This window comes from Anarhichas minor, unplaced genomic scaffold (assembly GCF_050575085.1).
Source record: "Anarhichas minor isolate MPS153535 unplaced genomic scaffold, ASM5057508v1 ptg000042l, whole genome shotgun sequence".
Classification (NCBI taxonomy): Eukaryota; Metazoa; Chordata; class Actinopteri; order Perciformes; family Anarhichadidae; genus Anarhichas; species Anarhichas minor.
In genome coordinates, this window is record NW_027466488.1 from 12,948,168 (window position 1) to 12,959,296 (window position 11,129).

Below are 11,129 nucleotides of genomic sequence, written 5' to 3' on the forward strand. Positions count from 1 at the left end.
TGCTGCTACTACTACTACTACTACTACTACTGCTGCTACTGCTGCTGCTACTACTGCTACTGCTACTACTGCTGCTACTACTACTATGGGTTTTAGGTGTTCTCTTATTAATAGCTTGACAAATAGTGACTATAACTGCTGTAAATGAGAAAACAGCCAGTTTAAGGTACCAAGAAGAGTTTTTATCCTTAAGTTTAGCTATGGAACAATTTTCTTTAATTAATGGGAGAGTCCACATTATGTTTATATTAATTATATGAAGGTAATGTAATGAACATTTCTGCAAAATTCCACTGATCTACAGGTGGCTCTAGCACACCAAGAAACGTAGCATTGCAAAAGAAAAAACAATAAATTGGCTTAGGCTTTGGGTTTCAATGCACTGGTATTGTTCCTCCAGGGGTGACGTCTGCTGCTGCGTTCCTTACCGAACAGCAGTCAGCCTTTTCTAAAGTCTTATTGTGGCACAGCTTTGTGCTGGCTGAGATAGAGTGACTCAACAAGTCATCACTTACAGCCTTTTGTGTGGAAGGCACGAGCAGAACAACAGGAGCAAAGACACTGGGGAAACAGCTTAAAGGACCTGGCAATAACCAGAGTCAGCTGCAGGCATATAAATGATACTCGTGGCTGGAGTGAGAACATTTTAAACACACAATTGCTTACTGGAAGTCTCTCTTTGGAACAAAAATCAAGGAACACTTCACTCATAAAATTCCTATTTGTATATCAATTACTCACCAGTGATACCTTGGATTCCTTAAATACTTTGTTTTTCTCTAATGCCTCTACAGTGGATAAATAATCAAAAAACAGACTTGATGAATTGAAGTGAATGGGGTCCGCTTTCAACAACAGCAAAACAATAAGACAACATCCGTTCACAAACTCTCACACAGCTCATGTAGTGTAACCGAAGTCTCATTTATCAGCACATGCATCTTCACTAAAACCTGACTATTTAAAACACTTCCTCCACACTACCGTCTCAAGCACGGACTCGCTGTGCACCTGGCAAGTGTGAGACAATGGCGAAAACGTTTTAGAGTTTGTAAATCGATTATATAGTCATGCTGTTGTTAAACGCAGCCTTCATTTACTTCAATTCATAAAGGAAATTCTTTTTTGTTCACTGTGGAGACATGAGAGAAAAATGCAAGGTAACACGCTGTGAGTACCTGATATACAGATGTTTATTTTAAGGGGGAAGTATACCTTAAAAAACTAGCAAAGCAGTTAAATTAAACTTTGGGCTTGGCCAGTGGCAATTAACATAAACAGTGCCCTCTTTACCACAATTGTGCTGTGTTCTACTTTATCACAACAAAGCAAATTTACACTAAGGACAGATGGACATGTCCCACGTGAAAAAGGTACTGATATCTCCTCCGCATGTTTCCCAAGTTCAAGCTGTCGTGCCGTCAAATAGCCGGAGCTAAAGGGGGCAGAACGGGAGAAGAAGCCTTAGTGCCGGAGCAGCAGCCAGGACAGTGTGTGAAATACAGGGTGTCCTTGACACTTGAGACTCCCTGAAAGCCTCAACAGATACATTTAGGAGGTCTCTAAAAAAATATCACTTGCAATTGTCACTAAAATGCCTTTAAAAAGGTTCGGCTACTATGTTCTAATACATTAATAATGAGTGCGAGAGAGGATTTCCCGCCATATATGACACAGTTCTCTTCTGTTTTTGGACCTAGACGCCCCTCTGGACAAATTTGATCCAGTGGCTTTCATGAAATCTTACTGCATATAAAGTCTGTGTGAGCCTGGAGCACTAGACAGGGGCACTAGGAGCTAGGAGTATGGTGAAAGCTCTGGCAGAAAAGTTTGAGGAGTGGATGCTCCGGATAAAACAGAAACTCTGTTTAGAGGAAGGATTAAAGTGAAGAAAGGAAAGCGATCGAGGGTGAGGAAAAACACGGATCACCTTCGGTGATTGATTCAATGGTTGAATTATCTTTCTCGCTGCTCTTGTTTGCACAGGAAGACAGGGAGGGGGGAGATGTGGCGAACTCACCTGCAGGCATACATCATCAGCACCAATGGACACTGTTATGACTACTCTCACTGCCAGGGGGGGACATAAGTTCCACACTCCAGGTTTTAAAAATGCAACCTTAAATATGTGTTATTATTAGTAGTTAAATTAAAAGCAATCAATGACTAGGCAGGGAAACATAACTTAATGTATGAAACTAAAGGTGATTTTCAGCAGAGTTAGAGCTTTGGTAATGCAGAACTGTACAACCATCAACAAAGCATTTCTACTCATTTTCCTTTTGAATACTAGCATTATTATGAGAAGCAAGAAGCTAATTCCATTTTAATGTGTTGTTCAATTATTTGATTTCTTTCTTTGAGGATCGATAACTCATTTTATCGGCTTGTCAGTGTTTTTGGGGCCCTAAGCAGAATTTTTTGTTTGCCTTTTTTTCATGTTCCTGTCTGTCATAATTTAAGTCTTTTTCTTTTTACCGTTTCATTTTACAAGGTATACTGCATTTGTTTTCCTTTCTTCACATTTGAAAATTGCAAAGTTGACTTTAAACAAAAGATGGAATGTATTCTGGCTTGTTGCGTTATCTCGCAGTACACCTCATTCATAATTCATAGCTGGTTATATTTCACCAAACCTCTTTATGAGAAAAATGCATTGTAGTAACAAGTTTATAGTGAATCTCCAGGTCAACGTGCTGCTGAGCACAATCAAATTCTGCTTAGGGCCCCGAAAAAGTTTAGGCAAGCCCTGCAACACACACTTACACACACACACACACACAGATATGTGAGAAGTAAGTCTGCCCCCAGTGCTAAAAATATGTATACTATTAGCAACATCCTGAGGCCTGCAGTGACAATGGGTAATATGATTCACTCAGCAGCCAGTCAGCCAGTTTCGATAACAGACCTGCCTCAACACACATGATAACAGGCAGGAGGGGGAGGTGTGTGTGTGTGTGTGTGTGTGTGTGTGTGTGTGTGTGTGTGTAGGTGTGTAGCTTTCCTGAAAAGCCTGTAAAGTTTGGATTTGGTTGGAGGAAAATAACATTTAGTCACATACTGAACATGCTGTCCTCAACCTGATCCAGGTACACTTAACAATGTTAGCGTGAGCATGAAATCATGTGGGAGACACAAATGAATGCACTCTGTTAAACAAGAATGCACCAAAAACACACACACACACACACACACACACACACACACACACACACACACACACACACACACACACACACACACACACACACACACACACACACACACACACACACACACACACACACACACACACACACACACACACCTCACTGGAGATACTGCCCGTCAGGCCGTAAGATACACACACATACACACACAGTGACAGCACGAAACACGAGGTCCAGCCAAGTTTAACATAGTCTGTATGTTTAAGCAAATTTATTAGAATAATATTTCCTGCAAAGCTATTTTATTCATCCATAAAACAATAGAAATGCATGATTCAGTATGACTTAATGTAAACATTAGTGTGTGACACACTAGCCGTGTTTCTATTCACATATTTTGATGTGCATTTTGAAGTATTGAAAAACAAAATGGAAGCAGCAAAATTCAACAAAAAGTGCCAAATTGCTTGAGGTGGTTTTTGTCTTTATTGAAAAAGAGATGATGCACTAAATGGATTATGTAAATGCATTTGCCAAATAAATTCTGCAATGTCAGTAAGAGCTTCTAAACATGTAGCTACAGTAAAACCATGTAACACTCCTTATGTCCATCCCCATTTTAGGTTAAGTTTCAGTGCTGTAAAATTGACAGTGGCTACTAATACAAACAAATGGCAACAAGTTTACCACCAATTAGAAAACTACAATTACCGCCTTGCGCTTGTGTGTACTTGCCAACCGGTAAAGTTGCAGTTTATATCCATGTCTGTCAAAAATGTCATCACTTCATCATTTAATCTTTATATTTATATTATTAGACATTTGTGTTACATTATCATAATTAGCATTTGAATTATTGAGTCATGGCCAAAAACATGTTTTGTGAGGTCACAGTAACTTTAGACCAACAAGATGTAATTAATCCAGCCAAAAGAACAAATTCCTTGAAGGTATTCCTGAGATATTGCTTTCACAAGAATATGATGTATGTACAGACAACCTAAAAACATAACGCCTCCGGCCACGGCCAGCTGAAAGGAACCAAGTACCTTGTAGTGAGAGGGAGGTTTACAAGGCAGGGTAAGATACTGAGGGTTATTGTTTCTGACATAAAACACAAAAGTATTATGAAAACACTTAGGGGTATTCCCAAACAACGTGATCTGATGGGAAGGCTTATAAATAGAGTTCCACTTTTAAGAACATTTAATGTGTCATTTCTATGCATTTGAAGCTTTTTGCTTGTCATTTAACAACTTGTTCTCATTCACAAATACTCAGTTAGGCTGAGGCGACAAACTAATTGGTTAGGTTTGGGACAAAAAACACTTGGTTATGTTTAGGTAACAAACTACTTGGTTAGGTTTGGGTAACAAACTGATTGGTTAGGTGAAGGTAGTAAAACACTTGGTTATGTTTAGGCAACCAGCTACTTGCGTAGGTTTAGGCAACAAAGTACTTAATTGTGTTTTGGCAACAAAACTACTTGGTTGTGTTTAGACAACAAACTAATCAGTAAGGTTAAGGCAACAAACTACTTGATTAGGTTTAGGCAACAAACTACTTGATTAGGTTTAGGCAAAAAACGACTTGGTTGTATTCAGGCAACAAACTACTCGGTTGTGTTTAGGCAACAAAACTACTTGATTAGGTTTAGGCAACAAAACTACTTGGTTGTATTTAGGCAACAAACTAATCGGTAAGGTTTAGGCAAGAAAACTACTTGGTTGTGTTTAGACAACAAACTACTTGGTTAGGTTTAGGCAACAAAATCACTTGGTTGGGTTTAGGCAACAAACTACTTGTTTGTGTTCAAGCAAAAAATCATAACGTTGGTTTAAAATAGGGACCTACATCCATCTACCCATTAGCCGTAACTGCTTATCCTGTTCAGGGTTGCGGGGGGTGGGGGACTCTAGCCCGTGATACGATCCGAACCGTGAGTTTTATGATCCGTTGCACCACTAATTGGAATACAAGAAAATAATCCCTCTGTCACTGCGATAATATTATAAAATCTCTCAAGAGTTACATTAAAGAGAAGGAGACGGGGAAATGACCTCATTAAAGCTGGCGGTAGAGTCACCAGCAGCATGGGGTGGGATGCTCGGCGAGCCCCGCAGTCATACTGTGTGAGCCCTGCACAGCCCAAAGAATACAGCAGCTGAAAATGTAAGCATGATGAAATTGAAACACACAAATGATGAAAGTTATTTGACATTAGCGGTGGGGGGGGGGGGGGGGGGGGGGAGCAGAATATTACAAGAATATCACAAACTGTACAGGAAATAAAAAGAAGTATGTGTGGGAAGGGGAGATATTAGCGTTGAAGGAGAAGTAGAAGTATTCACCACTGCACTGTAATGAATGCTGTAAATTAACGGTGGATTTACAACAGTATCTTACAGTATTTCATAACAACCAACGTACGGGAAATATTCATCCTACGTCGGTTAACCACCGACTCTAGAAACTCAAGTACAGCAGACACGGGGCACTGCACTGGATCCTTGTTCTGAACCGCACACCAGTCAGAAAACAGCTTCCAGCCGTTTTCGTACTGCAGATGGGTAGATCACGCCCTGGCATTCAGAATAGTCAGTCCGACTGGTTCTATGCAGCCACTCAGCATCCGGTCGGGCCCTCCCACAACCAGACCCATAGTTGAAGGCAGCAGGGATTGGGATGCCAAATCCGACCTTCTAATTGCAACAGGAGGTCCTCCTGTCGGGGAAGAACTATGAGAAGCCTTGGCAAGATCAGAGGGAATGGTGGAAAGGCCTAAAGAAGACCCTCTGGCCACGTGTGAGCCAGGGCATCTTGACCCAGAGGACTGGTCCTCTCCGTCAGGTAGAACCAGTGGGGGCAGTGGGTCGACATCACGTCTGGATGCAGCCGCCACTCCCCCGGTGGAGGCATGGGACGGAAGAGGAAACCCACAACCTGGTTCCGTTCTCCTGGTAGGTACATTGCCCGAAGGCTGGTCAGGTGAGGGGCCGCCCAGGTCAGAAAGGCACGCAGAAGTTACCCGTCGTAACTTCTGCGGATCTGGTTCCCCCTTGATGGTTTATGTGAAAACACAGCAGAGGTGTTGTCCGACCGGACAAGCACATGCTTTCCCTTCAAATATGGCAGGAAGTGTTTGGGCGCTAGCTCAAGAACATTGACCTGCCCATGCAGTCTTGAGCAGACAACTGCCCCCAAGCAGTCCTGTTCTGCCACACTGCACCTCACCTTGAGAGGCAGCCATCTGTTGTGACAATCTCCCAGCAGAATGGAACCGAGCCCATGGGGACACCGTTTGCCAGATATGCCCTCTCCTTCCATGGGGATAGAGCGAGTAGGCACTGTTTTGATACTACTATTGCCCTGTGTCTGCCACTTGGCATCCAAGTGAAGGCTGTTCAGCCATCTGCAAACCCAAGGAATCGACAGCTGAGGCAGCTGTCAGTTTGCCCAATAGGCGGAGAAAAGGATGTAGGGCAACCGTCTGCCCCCTCGGAAGGGGGCTCTTGGCTCAGGGTTAGGGATTTTGCTGGATTGGTGATGCACAATGGGGTCATTTTTGACCCGGCTGAAGGCTGGGGGCCGGCGTCGGAATTGAAGCTTATACCCCTGGGTTAAGGTGGACGCCGCCCAAGGGTCCGAAGCATGAGCTGCCCAGTAGCTGATCTGCTGCTGGGAGAAAAAAAATGACAGCCGGCCCGGAGACATCATCTCCTGGCCCCACTACCTCTGGAGGCTTTGGGGGGGGGCGACTGTTAGTCCCCAAGTTCGGAGGTTGCCTAGCGGGGACTTAGGTAGGGTTGTATTGGTAGCGGGCCGGCCTCTCAGCGGGACGCTGAGGCCCGTGGCGGCTACTAGGGTGAGCTGGGGGCTGAAAACGGCCTTGGGGGGCCGAAGTGGGATCCCTAGGTTTACGGGGTGCGGACAAGTCCCTGCGAAGACCAGAGAACTGCTGCCTGGTCTGACTAGCTTGAACGGTCCGCTGAAGCGCCCGTAGAGCAGCTGAGCCGAACAGCTGCCCAGGTTCCACTGGGACAGTACGGAGGGTTCTCCTACATGTCTCCGACAGGGGTGACTGCGCCGGCCAGATCTGGCGGCGAGTCTGGACCAGGGTGGACATAGCAGGTCATCTGTGACCTGACATTGGGGTCGAGGGCACCTGGCATCGGGCCTCAGAGTCTCCTCAGGGGAAACTATGAGGGACACAATAGTCGGCTCAATGGCTGGCACAGGGCAAGGACAAATTGTGCCACATCCTGCATGGCCGTCAGGGTTCAGCCATCTGATGTAAGGCGGGAAATAGCCCTGGTGTCTCTCCAGCATGCATGCAACTCCCTCAGATATTCTTCGGAGGGAGGAACAGAAAAGGTGGTGGGGGCGGGAACACGCCTGAAGAAGGGACTCGCAAGCGGAGGTTCCGGCTGCTGTGTATCCCACTGCAGGCGTGCCAGCGCCTGATCAAAATTATCAGGGTAGGTTGGGCTGGATTCAGCTGCCCTGAGAGGGGGAGGTCGACCTCACGCATCAGGTGTTCCACCTCGGCCAGCCTAGCAGACCTTACTGCTCGAGGCATGATGCCGCAGTTCATGCATGGGTTCTCTGAGAGGCCCTCCCTCAGATGCTCGAGGCCAAGGCAAGAGGTGCATATACTGCATATAACTTGTGGCATAGATTTATTTCTACCGTTGATGAAAAAAGAAAGTCAAGTGTTGAAAATAGAGAGCAGTGACGGCAGTGGAGTGGTAACAGGGTGGAATCATATTTACATCTGACAGATGTTGATGTAACTCCTGCCCTCTGCCACAATGCCCCCTGCCCACTGGAATGACAAACTCCATTTCACTGACCTAGCAACCCTTGGAAGCTGCACACCCATTTTAACCATGACACAATACACCATGAATGTCTCCCAACCCCTTGTCCATCTGTCTGTCTCTCACACGGTGAGGTGACACTGGAACACCAGTCAGTACTTATTATTGGCTCTAGTTTGATGGGGATGGCGTGTAGCCTCAAGAGAATATCTCAGCAATTCACTTCAGTGAAGTGTGCTGTGTTGGAATAAAATGCATCTACTTGAGCTATGCTGGACCCCTTGGTCTCTCTTTACGAACTCATCTTTGAGCAAACATCGTCGAAAGATTATATAGATACCAGATAAATCAAGCTTAATTTGGGGGAAATATTAATTGAATGAGGCAAGTAGACTATTTAAGTTATGGTGCTGTATTGATTTTTTTTTAAATATCGGGTACTATGTTGATCTGCGGATTAATTGGAGGAGAGTGTACATGAGATTGAGTCAAAAAAGTACACAGTTCTAATATTCTTGCATCCTCGTTCTCTTTCTCAGGAGAGAGGAAGAAGATGTTGGGTGGAGGGACAGAGATTTTCCCTGTGCTGAGCATTTTCTGGGGTCAAGCCACCAAGCCACACTAACTCAGTATGCTTCTAACTGAAACCCAGCAGGTCACATGATACCAATAATGCAGCTTGAAACCTGACTGGAACTTTGAATTAATCAGGAAATGCAGCAGTCACGCTAACATGCGGGCTTCATGCACAACTGTCATAGAGCCTGGAGCTCTGCTCCTCCTCAAGACATGGATCACTGTCGTCTCACAGCCTCTGTCTCTGAAACATGCTACACAGCTTCAAAAATGTGCCTAATTGTGACTGAGTGATGAATGTGGAAGAAAGAGAGGAAATAACTACTGATCCTTGTGGAGGTGTTAAGGCCTAAACCAATAAAACATTTAACAAACCAACTGCCTATTTATTTCATTCCTCCCATGGCCTGCCTGTGCATACAGAACACATCTTTCTACGTGACTGCAGAGAAGCACGACTGAAAAGCTCACAAATCTCAGTTCCCTGATAAAACTCATGAGTCCTGACACAGCCGGGTGCCACTCTGAGCCGCTGTCCTGGAAACATTGGGGATGTTTTTTAATAAGATCACCTCATCTCAAGGTGTCCCGTTTCTACGGGACTTGCCAAATGGTCCAACATTTTAAAGTAATAAGGGCAAGGCCTTTTTCCCTAAACTATAGAAACACATGCACACTCACTTCAACAGTCAGCCATGCCAAACAACACTATATTAGCAAGTCCAATATGTGAAGGTGACATGTTAAATGGCTGGTGTTTTAGGCTGGGCTGTCAGGAGCAGGAGATGGATGGTTCTCCTCATCTATTTATCTGGCTAAATCTCCTCTGCTTGGCAGGTTTGTTGATCTTTAAACCCCGTCACATCACATATCCATAATGTAAAACACAACTACAGCTGAGCTGCTACAGAAGCTACAGGGACACATCAGTGCTTTTTGACAGGACAGAGACATGAAACCCATGAAGCCAAACACATTAGCACATGCTCACATGGCAGCAATCTGCAGTGATACAGTCAGGATATGAGTCCCTTAGAAATCCAGTCATGTCTTTCTCCCATAATTACCTTTCCTGTTCTGTTAGTACCACCTGTCTATTTTTACACATGGCCACATTTCTTGCTCTATACATGTCTTTCTTCTTCAGTATCTTCTGAGACTCTAGCTTTAATGCCCGTGTAGGGAGGGATCTTTGGAAGCGTAATAATTTAATCTCATTTAGTCCTCAAAGGAAACAGTGTGTAATGTCCTAAATTAGATGGCGTTCACTAGACTTACACACAGGGTAATGCTGGGCTTTAATCTGATGAGCTTCAGTCGGCTGTTAAGAACAACAGAGCACTGCTGGATGTCATTAAACAGAGCCAACCTGTACTACAAGCTTCACTATGGGTGCTTTGAAAACTAGACAAATCTATTTAAAGTCGTACAGAATATCAGGAAAGCAGAGCCTCAGAATTAAAATATGTGCCCTCAAGAAATACACCTAAACAGGGCCTCAGCCTCCTGTAACTATCTCTATTATTGCTGTCAGTCAACAGCACGGCCCATCAAACTGTCAACATTATGTCCCAACAGCAGTACCTGTCAGGTGTTGGAAATAGCGAGAGTGTCAGGTGTCATAACAAAATAAGCAGAGATGTTTCTAAGCATGGCTACATTAACCTGTTAAGGGGCCCTGGGCCAACAGTTACTGCTGGACCCCTGTAGACCCCAACCTGACACCCTCAATACATTGTCATTCTGCCCATTAAAAGGGGAACTTCAGTATTGTCCCTTGATTTTGTGTCTAAGTATATCAAGAAGGTACTGCGCTCTCTCGTACTTTTTCTGTTTTTGTTTATTTGTCTTGTTTCCAGCTCTCCCTCTCTGATCACATTCAGCAGGGAGAAACTTTTAAACATCCGTCAATCCACTGGTCAAACTTTTTCGCCGTTTTTCATTGAACCGGAAAGTTTTACAGAACTTTTAGTTGGAGGAGCAGCGGCTCTCCTCGGGATTTGCCGGAGACACTGACGGGGGAAGCGAGCAGCACCGCTCGTTAAACTGCGTCAGTGGGGATTTAGAACTGCTCCTGTCAATCCATCTGGCAAACGTCCACTCTCTGGCCAACAAGATGGATGAACTGCTGCTCCTCAACAAAGCAAACATGGACTTTAGTAGATCTGCCGCCCTGTGCTTCACTGAAACCTGGCTTGGTGAGCACATCCCGGACAGCGCACGACATCTTCCAAATCCACCAAGCGGACCGCGTAGCGGCACTGTCGGGGAAAACGAGGGCAGACGGTATCTGCTTCTATATTAACGAAGGTTGGTGTGTGGATGTCACACTGTTAAAGGAATCATGCAGCCCTCAATTAAAAACATTGTCCTGTTCGTGACTTTCATGGACAGGATATCTAGGCGCAGCCGGGGGGTGGAGAACGTCAGGTTCGGGGGTCTCGGGATCGCCTCTCTGCTGTTTGCAGATGATGTGGTCCTGTTAGCCTCCTCGGATCGTGACCTCCAGCATTCACTGGGGCGGTTTGCAGCCGAGTGTGAAGCGGCGGGGATGAGAGTTAGCACCTCCAAATCTGAGGCC